Below are 11,338 nucleotides of genomic sequence, written 5' to 3' on the forward strand. Positions count from 1 at the left end.
ACGAATAAATAAATGCATGCAGGGTGGCAGTGGATGTGTGTGTTTGTGAGTGTGTGTGTGAGAAACAGAGAGAGAGAGAGAGAGAGAGAGAGAGAGAGAGAGAGAGAGATAAGATGAGAGGAGGCAGCTGCAGTGGCCCTCAGTCAAAGTAGGAGACAGGAACAGGAGACTTAGAGAGATGAGTGCGGTGGTCGTCTGTGCTTAAGTACAGAAAGAGAAAAGAGAGGATAGCGTAGAAATGTGATGTTTATATCGACAGAGAATAGAGGACGGACGGTACTCTCAGCCCTTCCTCCGCTTCAGTGGGTATAAAATCATCTTGAGTATTCCACATCTTAAAACGTTACTGTGTAACAATACCCTGCGCTTAATCTTGCCAAAGGCATTTTTATCAGGACGGATACCCTCAGAATTACATTGTCTTTTCTGTCCCAGGGTCTGTATCTGTCACATGTCAGAGGCAGCACCAGTCGCTGAATATTTTACCCAACCATCAGGTGAGATTGTTCTTACCTCAGAGGCAGAGGGGCCATTTGTTCAAATAAACTTGGAGGATATCTACGAAATATTTACCTGATATTTGAAGGCAAAACGTATGAAACAGGAAGCCAGTTGGGAATTTTGTGTATGTTATAATTAATATATAAGAGGCCATATTTTTTCTGCCATTCAAGAGGTGATGAATATCTTATCTACTCTTTAACCTGTAGGACAGGAAGATTAAAAAAAATCAAGCAGTGACATCCTCTTAATTTAATTTATAAAGATCATAATTAATGACCTGCAGGCTGCAGGAGACCCCATTTCAGACTGGAGACAGAGAGGGCCTCAGTCGTAAGAATAAAAATGAAGTTTTCATTGAATTCTGAATTAAATCTCAAATATCAGTAATTTCACCGAAAAGGTCAGCTCTAATGGAGTCCCTCCCTGCTTTTTAATGTCGCATATTTCTCTTGAAGGAGTCTATCTGGTGTGACGTGGGCCGCTAATTGTGGCCTGGTTAATTAATGAAACCATCAGGTGTTTGCAAAGGCAAACAAAGAGCCGGGTTCTCCTAAATCATCAGTGCCCTTCGACATGGTTATTATCCAGCGGCAGGTGAACCCCAGCCTTGACGCATGACAGATTAGATCTTCTCAGAGGATGGGCTGTCCATTTATCTGCCTGATAAACTCAGAGCCTCTCTCCATTTTCAATCATCAGAAAGGAAATGAGATTAACAATCTAATGATGCCAGCAACCCCCCTGCACACACATTCACACACACATGCACACACCACATAACAATAGTCATAAGCAAATGTCCATTTATCGTAGCCTTGATTATGAGCACTGGAAAAGGCATCTTCAGTGATATATGATCAAATTATTATTTATGATATATCAGAAAACAGGGAGCTTTTTTTATTTGATGCAGGAATCCCATTCTCTCAGTTTCCATTCTGCCTGCTCTGCTGTGTCCCTGTTAAATCACCCTGTGTGGCGTGGGTTCACACTGTTCCACAAAGGTCCGGGCCTGTTATTTCACAGCTCCCATACCTCAGACCTAAATTTACAGTGCAGGGCTTGCATGCCCCCGCTGTACTCCCCTTGTGGGTCAGCCCCTCCCCTGCCGTCCCTGACACGCATAGCAAGCATCCCGGCCCTCGTAAAGCTGACATCTTCACTAAACTATGCTAACAAGGCCGTAGTGATTTGTATATGCACAGCCCGGTGGCACGTGGTGTTTTGGTTGGGGGGTGGGGTGGGGTGGGGGCGTAGGAGAAGGTGGGGAGGAGATAGCGCATGGAATCTTCTAGGCAGCTAATCAAAGCGCCGTCACATGCAAAGGGTCCACTGTATGCTGACCCTAACATACATGCACTAACAAAAACACATATGTGAGAGTACACAATGTGTGAGGTGACAGAACAGGCAGCCCCAGGGTCCAGTGAGCAGGCTGTGGAACATTTCAGCTTTGTGATTCCTCCCCTGCACTGGGATTTATAGACTTAAGACTGAATGGCTGGTGCAGGTGCAGAGCACAGACAACTGCTCTGCTCTGCCGATGCAATATATTACTGAGCAACAAACATCAGCCAGGGTGTCAACACGAACAACTTTTATTATTTAAGGCTGTGTCTTTTAAAGGTGATGAGCTTGAATGGCTGGGATGGTGGAATCAAGTTGGGGGTTTGAATGTTGTTTCATTATTTACGAGAACTGTGTGGTTGATGAATTGAATTCATTTATTTTATTGTTTTATTCACCTCTCATATGGATCAAGATTAACTATATATATATATATATGTATGTATGTATGTATGTGTGTGTGTGTGTGTGTGTGTGTGTTACATTCTCTACAAGGCGACTTCATATTTCTGCAGGCTGCTAAAATGCATTAACACATACAGGTGCTTGCATTAGATGATCAGTGCGAGTCTGTTTGTCACGTCCTGTGTCTATTAATACCTGTGGTTGTGGGCTGGGAGACAGCGACCTGTCCACTGCTCTCTTGCTGGTGATTGAAGGTCCTGTGTGCTCTTTTAATGCCCGACAGGTGAGGCTTATTTGAGTGCATCGATGAGAGCAGCAGCCCAGTCGTGACCCAGCCGCTGCTAATTTGAGAGACTTACAGTTAAAATTATATTACACTTCATTAAAACAGACTTCTTTTTTATCTGTGTAGGAATGACATTCAGGAGGTGCTTGGTTAATAAGATCATTCTGCTGAAAGATCCTCAACTTTGAAGTGGGTGTGTAGCACATTAGTGGCAGAATCTTGGTTGAGCAAAGACTTCTGGGAGGCTTGAGGTAATTTTTGAACAGAGCAAGAATTTGCATAAACTCTCCTGAATACATTTTTAAAAACAGAATCACTGACTTGCATTTTGCTTCATATTCAAGACCTAATTAATTTAAGAAAGAAAAAGTCGTGTGCTTTTCTCATTTACTCATACTTGCAGTTTAGTACTTCCACTTCATGCTTACATTTAAGTTCTACAACATACAAGTATGTTTAAAGAGAAATATTCTACAATTGATCTGACAGTTGCAGTTACTAGTTACTTTGCAGATAGATATTTCACATACAAAACATGTGACAAGCATGAGAGCTCCCATGCATCAGTATTAGTAATCTAATAATATAACATGCAATAGTAGAACACGCACACGGGCTGCTTTTCTGCATTATGCGTACTTTTACTCTGATACTTTTGATACTTAAGAGTGTAATATTTTCCCAATAACACTTTTACTTTTTTTATTGTACTTTTTCTCAAGTAACATTATAAATGCAAGACTTTTACTTGTACTCAGGCATTTTTGCTACTTTTACTAAAGAATCTGATGTAATGTAGCAGATTGCATGCACTGTGTTCACATGGGAAAAGTCATTAATTGAAGCCTACTTGCAAAGTTGCAAAGGTCAGTGCACTAAGTAAGTATTAATTTATGTATTAAGTAAATACATACATTTAAAAAAATATCTTTTTTCACATGTTCACATTTCCAGTGTATATCATTACTTTTTTCAATTAAAAATGTCAGTGTTCTCCACACACTATTTTTTGTAGCTCTCAAAAATACCCAAAGATTTTGCTGCAAAAATCTATCTAAAGAATCATCAGATGTTTTGTGTGTGATAAACAACATTATTAGATAATCTACAGTGCGTGCAGTCTCTCTCTGACTGTAAACATCTCTTCTTCTGAATGTCTCTCTGCCTGGGGGTCAGCAGGTAGTGAGTCAGTAGAAGTGAATGAGAGAGCGCCTGATCTCCTGTGAGCGAGGCTGTCAGCGTGGCCCTGAGTGGGCTGTGCGGTGCTTCTGTCAGAGGGTGTCAAATTTCCACGCTCCACACTGTGGCCCTCTGTCCTGCTCGTGGCTGCAGCTCAATGGGCCCTTTGATGGGCCACCCGAGGCCTTTCATCGTGCACCTTGCCACAGAGCACGGGGGCCTATGGTCGGGGGTGGGGTGGGGTGGGGGTGGGGCGTTCGTGCTGCACAACACCTGGCAGGTACGCAAAACCCATGCCAAGCCCAAGCCAAAACAAAAGCCACTCTGTCAAGCGTTTATTGGAAATTAATTTCCTCTGCCCCCATCTTTTTTGTATTCATAAAACACAGGACGGAAAAGAACAGGATGATCTGGGGCAGAGCTCAGACATAGGCAGTCACAGGAGGTAGGACTGTGTAAATAGTTCATCAAGGAAATTAAATACAATAAAAGACTTGCTGTGGATTTTATATTAAGATCTGATACACCTAATTTCAGATCATTATACAGACACTGTTTAATTATGCTGTGGTTGTTTGTGTAATAGTATATTTGAAAAGGTTGTGTGGTGTTCAGCTCAGGAAAGACCACTTACATTTGCAATAACGCAGTGCAACATGGAAAGAAAACTATTAGCGGTCAAGTTATGAGGTTTATATCCGTGAGTGCAGTGTAAATTGGACAGTTGCATCTGCCTCAGGTCTTATCTTACTTGGCCCTCTCCAGTTCCCATACACCTGCCCCCTGCTTCCCTCTGCCTGTACTGTCCTTCCACTCCTTTGCCCCTGCCCCATATACAGCAAGCCCATCATGGGATCATCCTCTTCCTCCCTTATCTGTAGTTCAAAGCCTGTTGACTGAATTATCTCTGGACGGTAAGGGAGAAAGGAAACAACTGTCGGCAGCCCTCCGTCAGCTGGAGAGAAACTCTTTCTCCGACAGCTGGTTGGTTAACTGGTCTTTACTGCCTAATCCAAAGATGGTGGGATGGGAGCACAGAGAGAGAGAAAGAGAGAGAAAGCACAGTGTAAGGACATATCAGCGTCCGCACACGGAAGCTCTCCACAGACAAACGGCTTCAGTGTTTCCCCTCGGAGAGAACAGTGTCACGAGATAGCGAGATGCTCGTAGCTAGAGCGGAAGCCGAGGTCTCAGGTTTGAGTGGCCACAGAGAGCGCTTGACTGAGGTGTTGAGAGGAAAGGTGTGGTGGCCAGGCCCACAGAAGAACAGAGGGTAGATTTAACTGCTGCACTGAGGGGGAAGAAAGAACAAGCGCTGCTTTACAGGATGAGTGGAGCCTATTGATGCCAGAACACCTGTGCTCACTGATCAAATGCAATGTCTGTGTGTGTACACCACTATATCAACCATACTGTTTCCATATTCACAGTTACTGATGAGACTGATAAATAAATAGTTTACGCGAAATTCTTTTCACCCTCATGTCAGTATCTCCACCAAAATTCACAATTACCACTTGAACTTCAATACAAGACCTACAGACCCACTTGTAGTATAAAGTTAAGTGTTATATGTCCAGGGACAGTCGAACAGCACTCCTGACTATGTGCACAAAAAACATTCCTGTGTTAATGTGAGAAGTGACTTTAAAGTAACTTTAATTTGAATACAAAAGTTGCAGCAACTAGAGACACCAGTCACTGGTTTACTACAGCAACTAGCAGCAACAGAGTTTTTCACTATATTCATAGTTGGAAATGCTGATTTTGTCATCTTTGATTACAGTTTTTCTGTTAGTAACTATGATGATTTAAACTTATTAAGTATCATAGGTTTTTACTTCTGTGCCTTGGGAATAGTTTTGGTCAAAATGGCCATGTTTGGTGTTGTAGTGACTTTTTATGTCACCACTCTACATTGCAAATTAGGATTTAATACTCAGTTCACTCATTCTCAAACACATGGTTTTAATCTAATGCATCAGCTTATTTTGAACAGGCCTTTTTTGTCTTTGTTTTAAAGATAATTTCTGCCCTTATTAAACAGGAAAGTATGGAGGTGGACAGAAAACAAGGGAGGAGAAATAAGGGATACGACATGCAACACAGGTCTCTGACTGGAATCAGACTGTGGATGCTGTGGTTATGTGGTATGTGCCCTAATTATTGGGCGATCAGGAAGCTAATTCATGTTTTAAAACTTAGCTCCTATCTCAGACAGTGACCTTGCACTGGAAGAAAACAGATGAGGTGATGTGATACCAACATGCCACTCAGTAGGCCAGAGTCCGCCAAGTATGTGTGTTATAGGTTATAATTAGGTAAATGTTGACCTTGCGGAACCAGAGACAGTTGGATTGTGTTGCTTCAGCTTTTTGAGGAACCTTAAGGGGCTTATATCATGCTGCTGTGCTACATGGCAGCTACAACTTTTTGATTGTTCAGTACCTCTACAAACATCACTGAGTTTCAATTAACATTTTCTTTGCCTGAATCAACATTTTATCCTGTGCCGTTCCTTTTTGTCCTAACTGTTACCAACTGTTGGCCTGAAGCGTATTCATACACATTTAAAAACCCTACACATTTGCACTGACGACATCAACATGGCCAGTCAGCATAAACGTTTTACCACCATATGGCTCAACCCTTAACTACAGTATGGCCTGTTAGATACAGGTGATTTAAAGAAGCCCAAGTCCTCCTCATCCACATAGATCTCGCCCCTGGCCCCATCGTCTGTCTTGGCTCTCTGGCGCACAAGGTCATCCCCCAGCCAGTCACGACACTCCAATTAAGGCGACTGATGGACGCAGCTAATTGGTAGGATTTATAACCTCCTTTTATTATGCTTTATGAGGAAGGCAAGTGGAGGGCATTACCATTTATAGGCCCCAGGCTCCATGCTGGATCACTGTCACCTGCTACTGTCCAGCCCAACTACTGAATACCGCAGCAACCTGAGCAGCAGGAGATGGGACATCTAAAATGTCTCCTCACCCTTTCCTGCATCTGCTTTTGATATAATTTGAGAGAGCACAATACATTGTGCAAACTCAAGAGTGATACGTGGAGGAAAAAGAGGAAAGACACAGCTGAAAAGATAGGAGGGTTAAAACTGAGTCTGAAAAGGGGAGGACAGAGTTAAAGATAAGGTGAAGCATGGAGGGAGGCTCCACGGGGCAGGAAGGCAGGAGAAGGCAGGCAGGCTCCGTAATGAGTGTGTGGTTATTGATTGTATTGTCAGGGTGGCTGACCAGAGTCCCGTGTGCTGTGGGCCCCAGTCCATCTGTGGACAATGCAGTCAGTTACACCTCGCTGCTCCATCTAATAAAGAACAGGCAGATTGATGTCACCAGTATGGTTGAACTCTACCTAACACTCACCAGCACCACTCAAAACACACACACACACACACACACACACACACACACACACACACACACACACACACACACAGACACATACTGGAGGGCCCATGTGTACAGTGGGACCATTTTGAAGCAGAGAAATCATTTATATTTCCTCTCCTGGCAGAGTAAAAATTATGTGGTTTACAGTTGATAATATGTTTAAATATATTGTGTAGAGAAACTAGTGATAGTTGCCTTTATCAATTAATGTGTTCAATCAATTTCTTAATTGTTTAGTCTCTTAGATGTCATAAAATTGTGAACCAGGCAAAACAGATGATAGTTAAGTTAAACAGTTATTTGATTAGTTAAATTGTTGATAACTTTTCTTTTGATTTATTGATCAGGTAATATTTAATTAATATTTAATAATTTGCATTACACATCTTGATTGTGAGGTATTGTACAAAAGTATTGATGAAATGAATACTTTTAAAATCTGCTCCAGTGTGTTTTTTCATATGTTATTTGCAACTGGTTTGAGTAAACAAAAATAGGAAAGCACAGCCTGTTAAGAGATCTGTATGTAAATCTCATGCAGGAACACTATGTCCCTCTATCAGTCACTGAGAATACACTGCTTTTAGCACCCACAAACAAATCAGCATTACCAGTCTGCCAGGGATCATTTCACAACATGTGACAGTGGTTGGCATTCCCAGTTAACTGACTGCCAACGTATCAGGTCAGGACCTTTGTATAAATGGCAGAACAACTGCAGTCATAATGAAGACTGTGTTCTGCCAGTTAAATTTGCCTCCTTTTCGCAGGAAGTCAGCGCCTCCACCCGAACACTCGTCTGCACTCGAGCCCCTCCGTAGCCCCGTGGCAGCAGCACAAGCGATTACTCCTGTGCAGCCAGCCAAAACACAAAAATCAATAAACAATCTCAACGTTTCTGAGGGCCTTGCGTCTGACTTAATAAATGTCTCAATCCACTGTTATGACTTCATTTTGCTTTAACGTCTTCTTCATGTGCATCTTTTGCCGATCAATTAGAGAATGGAGTGCCCCTTCTGTCACGACACCTGCCCTCCATCCGCTGCTGCAGCACGCACACACACACAAACACACACATCCCATCCCCAAGCACAAGGTGAACGGTAATTTTAATCCTTGAAATTAGATACGTTTTAAAGGCGCTTACTTAAATGGCTCATTAAGGCCATGCTATCCACTTCTTTAAGGTTATTCAGGGTCTCATGTTCTTGTGTTCAGTAATTTTATCTTGTCTTGGTTTGAGGTAAGACTGATTTTCTCATCTGCGTGTCTTGCATATTGCTCTGGAGCTATGTAGCGCTTGGGTCCAGCCAGGTAATGAGACATATATGTAGTCTGAGTGTGCAGGAGAGTCGCCATTTCTAGGCTGTCAGCCGCGATGACGACCACAGCATCTTTCTCTTCAGGGTGCGTCTGCTGTCACAGGCCCTAATCCCAGTGCTGCAGGGATGACAGGTGAGTGGTGCCAGAGCTCCTGGTCTGTGACTGGAAGCTCCGGGAGAATTTCACGCGCACCTCTCTCTTGTCTCCCATCGATTCTGCCACTTCCCATTATTGTCAATCAGAGCTGCATCATCTCCGCAGGAGGAGCTGTGTGCAGCAGGCGATTGCCAGGGCAGCGGGGTGCGGAAAAGCAGCAAGCTGCACGCCTGCCAGCCAACCAATACACACAGCCACGGTGCCACCAGGGGCCCTCTCTCAAGCGGCTGCCCGGGCAGGATGCCACGACTAAAACTGAGACCTTTTGCTTTACAACACATAGTGCACATGGCTGAGAAGCATGGAGGGGTGAAACCTCTGGAGCAGCTTTGTGTCGACAAAAGGAGCAGCTGAGGCCCCTTGCTGCAAACATAGTTTCACAGGGCTGTCAGCAGGAAAGCAATGTTGCTCTCTCAGACGTGACCACCTTGTTAGAAAAATGACATAATAACAATGACAGGAATAATGGAACAGATGTGAAGCACTGCGCTGCAGGTTAAGGAGGGTTTGGGAGGTGGCTGCTCCATAAGTGAGCTTCCAGTATGGCCACGTCCCCCCAGTTGGCTCCTGAACCTGAGCGGGGGCCACCACTGTGGTGCCGTGCAAACGTTCTGGTCAGGTAAGGCAACCATGCGGCGGCTATAAGCCCTGGAGATTGATGGGAGTGGTGCCCTCCCTCCCTGCGCTGTAAAAGATTATCCGCTCACCCGCTGGAAACAAAGCTGTGATGGAAATTCGTCTCGCATCATCAGCAACAAAATATCTACACGGCGAAGCGGGAGTCTCTCATTTTTCATGGGCTATATATTAAATAAAAAAGGGCATTAAAGAAAAAGGGAAGGGGGTGGTCTGAGTGATAGCGCTAGTTAGTATTTTTTTTTAAATGGGCCACTTGAATCAGGGAGATTATAAGGTTTTTATTGGCTGTCAGGAAACACAACTTTCTGCGTACTTCACCCGCTGAAGCTCGTAACGCTCTGATTAGAATGCCAGCAGAAATGAAAAGGGATGGTGCTGGCGTAAAGACATCGGAGAAGCAGCAGGACAAGCACAGATGCCCCAGAATCTGCTCTCCCTCAAATACACAAGAGGACCAACACATGCACCAATAAAGCACAGAGTGAATGAACAGGCTGCACACAAGCTTCAGACAGAATTTATACACCAGGTCTCACAGTCAGATCTGGTGTTAGAGACTGAGCCGTGCCCATTCTGAACCGGATACACGAGACACATCACGCAGAGTGTTATCTCTTGCTAAGTGAATATTGCATTCAGCTGATATGTGATATTTGAATTTCCCATTAGAGGGGGAATATGTGTCGGGAGTGAAAAAACTCAGTGATGCTTGCTCATTTCAGAGCAGGCAGTAAATGGAAACCTTGCTCCACAGTTGCAGTGTGTCATCGTGGTGATAAGGATGAAGTGATGGAGGGGGACTCCTGAGGGGGTGACCGGTAAGAAAACTGACTGCTGTTACCCACAGGGTCACCTACACAGAAGTCAGTTTTTAGTCACTTTGAAGACTAACCATCATTTACTAAAAACTCACCCAACTCAACTTGATCGCTGCGATCTTCTCTGGTGGTTTAGAAGTGTTTTCATAAGGCAGAACTGATACCTCACAAGTAAAGCAGCAGATTGAAAATCGGTCTTTATATCAACTTGAGAGACTCCAGTCTGTTCACGTCTGTCAGTTTGTTCGAACTCAGCTTTCAATTTCCCGTAGTGGAGAGAGAGAGAGTAAGAGAGGGTAACATCAAACTCCCAAACATGACAGAGCTGGCCCTTTCTGACGAGAGGAAGCCATTGATTTTTCCTCCATTTCACCATCAATCTGGTGGAGAAGAGGTGGCTGTGGGTGCTCAGACAGCTGATGATGTGATTTGTAACCGTGGACCACCGGTGAGCTGGAGAGAATTGCTCCGACTCTCAACACGTGGCAAAGTGACTACCGCCGTCTTCAGCATTCAGCCGCAAGATTAACAGTGGGGGATCTACTGATAATCTCCAGCAGCTGAGGGAGTATTTTCTCTGTCAGCCATACTGCGGCAACACTAACATTTGTATTCAAGGGGATCTGTGTCAAATCTTGTGGGGATTGTGTTAGCCCAATGTGAAAGGTATTCTAAAGCTGAGGCTAACAATTATCTTCATTAATCATCCTGTTGATTCTTTTCTAATTTTATGATTCAAATATAATTATTTAGTTTATAAAACAGTGAAAATACTCATCACAAGTTCCTTAAGTGCAAACAGATGTCTTCAGACTGCTTGTTTTGTCCCAGCAAAAGTCCCAAACCCAAAAATACTCAATTTACAATGATACAAAGCAGAAAAACACATTTTAAAGCTAACTAGCTAATTAGCCGGTTAGCTAACACGGTTAGCGTGCTAAACATCAGCACGTTAACATTGTCATTCTAAGAACGTTAGCATGCGGATATTAGCATTTAAGCACAACCTCAGAGCAACTAGCATCGCTGTCTATTAGCGTGACTCTTGATGACTGCTTATTTTGACAGCTACTCTGATATCAGCAGTGGCGGGCCGTGCATTTCACACCTAGACATTCGCTGATGACCCCCCCATACCGTCATTATAATATCACGGCTATAGAAACCATCAACAACATACAGAAACGCAGTATAACAAAACTTGCATGCCGTGTAGCCAGAATAAACGACATTACAAAAGCAACGCTATAAAAACCCAATTAACACAA

This window comes from Lates calcarifer, linkage group LG19, assembly GCF_001640805.2.
Source record: "Lates calcarifer isolate ASB-BC8 linkage group LG19, TLL_Latcal_v3, whole genome shotgun sequence".
NCBI lineage: Eukaryota > Metazoa > Chordata > Actinopteri > Centropomidae > Lates > Lates calcarifer.